Source organism: Carlito syrichta, unplaced genomic scaffold (genome assembly GCF_000164805.1).
Source record: "Carlito syrichta isolate Samal-C Ts95f unplaced genomic scaffold, Tarsius_syrichta-2.0.1 Scaffold307066, whole genome shotgun sequence".
In the NCBI taxonomy this organism is placed as follows: domain Eukaryota; kingdom Metazoa; phylum Chordata; class Mammalia; order Primates; family Tarsiidae; genus Carlito; species Carlito syrichta.
The window spans coordinates 350,428-353,063 of NW_007251162.1; the positions used below are offsets into that span (position 1 = coordinate 350,428).

The following is a 2,636-nucleotide window of genomic DNA, read 5'->3' on the forward strand; positions in this document are numbered from 1 at the left end:
TGAAAAATGGAAGTTGGAGTAATACTAACAAAAATTTTTTAAAATAAAACTCTTTTTACAGGAAAATTAACTTTCTCCCAGTAGAGCGCCTAACCCTTATTAAGCTAAATAAATCTTTCTCGCTTTACAATATTAAGATCCTCTGAGAATAGAATCCTTCTTTCAAATCACTGCTATCTTGTGATTCTAAATAGGTGAACCTGAAATGACACACTGATTGAAATATGTTTCAGTCTTTGTGAGAAAGAGGAAAGCTGTACAACTTCTATCTTACACCAGAGGGACAGAGCACTGGGCTTATTGCAACGGGCCTAAAATGATAATTTAACTGAATTGTAATTAACTTATTGTCTTGTCTTTCTTACCATTCTGAAAACTAGTCCTCTAAACTCATGACGTTCCCTTTCATATCCATTTATTTCCTGTGTATCAAATCTCAACAATTGGACAGCTGCTCACCATTTTTACCTCTCAGATATATCCCATATAAAAAAGACTAAAATTAATTTAGTCATTCAGCAAATACCAGGGTGCTCTACTCAACTTCAGTAGGTATATATTCACTCTTCTATTACTTCCATACCATGAGATATAGCAGTGAAAGCAAGTCTTGGAGCAAATGTTACTATATGTACATGAATCTTGTTCTATAGCTAAGAGGCTCGCTTTCCAACCAAAACCTCAAACTGGAATCATGAGTTTACTATAATCGCATCTCTCTTCAGGAAAGTGCATTGACCTGTGAAACATTGCTAGACCAATCACCTATCTTGGATTTTCTCTCTCTCTCTCTCTCTCTTTCTCTGTCATACACACACACACACACACACACACACACACACACACACACACACACACACACACACACACACAGGAAGGAAGTGGTTCTTAGAAAAAAATTTTAAATGGAGCTTGAAGCATTTACTCATTCAATAATGATGCGGATTGCCTCCTATGTGTCCAGCCTTACCCTTTCAGACATTTTCCTCTTAGAGCAGGGCTCAACACACTTTGTACCCTTGTTGACGAGGTGTTACCTATTACCCAAGTGGTAAATATTTTAGGCTTTATGGGTCATACAGCTTCTGTTGCAACTACTCAACTCTGCCCTTGAAGCACAAAAGCAGCCATAGATAATATACAAATGAATGAGTAGGGCTGTGTTCCAACAAAATCATACCTGTAAAACAGGAGACAGACCACATTTTGCTGACTCCTGTATTATAGTAGACTCATACACCTTAAAGATTTATCTGATGGGTTGTAATAGGCTGGGCTTTCCTCAATGTTTTCTTTTGGGCTCCTCATATTCTCCTGTGATTTTTCTCTTCTTGATTCCCTAATCCTGAAGATATCATGTTCACTCTATAAATCTTAACCACAGCAGAACACCTTAGAATGTATAGAAGTTGACTGCAAAGTAGATAGTCTACAAAAAACAAATTTGCTTTCTTTGCATTAGCTTGGTCAAAAAGTCTGTTCTGTATATTGCATACTGACTAAATTCTCTTCTTCATAGTCTAGGTTAAATAGATTCTCTTTAAAGAATAGAAAATACCTTTGTTTGGAAGTTATTTACATCGATGCCCATAGCTTTACTTTGTTAATAATAAAAACCTCTTAGAAAGTACCAATGGTGGAAGACCCCAGTGAAGCAGGAGGACTGAAGACAAGGAGTGAATGCCTGTCACCAAGCTGGGCCACCTGGTCAAGGACATGAAGATCAAGTGGCTGGAGGAGTTCTACCTCTTCTCCCTGCTCATCAAGGAATCTGAGATCATTGATGTCTTCCTTGGGGCATCTCTCAAGGATGAAGTTTTGAAGATTATGCCGGTGCAAAAGCAAACACATGCTGGCCAGTGGACCAAGTTCAAGGCATTTGTTGCCATCAAGGACTACAATGGCTACATAACTCTGTATGTTATGTACTCCAAGGAAGTAGCCACTGCAGTCCAAGGGGCCATTATCTGGACCAAGCTGTCATTGTCCCATTGTAGAGAGGCTACTAGGGGAATAAGATCGGCAAACATCACACTGTCTCTTTCAAGGTGATCATCTGCTGCTGTTCTGTTCTGGTGTGTCTTATTGCTGCCCCCAGGAGCACTGACATCATCTTGGCCCCTATGCTCAAGAAGCTACTGATGATGGCTGGCACTGACAACTGCTACACCTCGACCAGGGACTGACTACCACCCTCGGCAACTTCACAAAGGTCACCTTTGATGCCATCTGTAAGACCTATAGCTACTTACCCCATGACCTCTGGAAAAAGACTGTATTCATCAAGTCTTCCCATCAGGAATTCACCAACCGTCTTGTCAAGACCCACACAAGAGTCTCTGTGCAGAGGACTCAGCCTACAGCTGTGGTAACAATGTAGGGGTTTTATACAAGAAAAATAAAGTGAATCAAGCCTGTAATAATAATAACAATAATAATAATACTGTAAACATATAGTGTTTCATAGCTTGTAAAGTATTTTCACACATACAATAACTTTGTGTGGTAGACAGGATGATAGCATTGTTCTTAAAATATTTTGAAATTCTCATGTGTGCATTTCTGTAATACAGTTGATCACAGTTTCCATTTGGTGTTATACTCTTTTGTAATTTTTTTTTCAGTTGGGGAAGGGA

At 39.0% G+C, this 2,636-nt stretch overlaps 1 pseudogene across 1 annotated transcript; it reads left to right on the forward strand.

Moving 5' to 3' along the window:
• Positions 1-1,662: 1,662 nt before the first annotated feature.
• On the forward strand, positions 1,663-2,380 carry LOC103266198 (annotated as a pseudogene). Its single transcript, XR_002482296.1, has one exon. The product of XR_002482296.1 is annotated as a 40S ribosomal protein S2 pseudogene (transcript).
• The last annotated feature ends 256 nt before the right edge of the window (positions 2,381-2,636 follow it).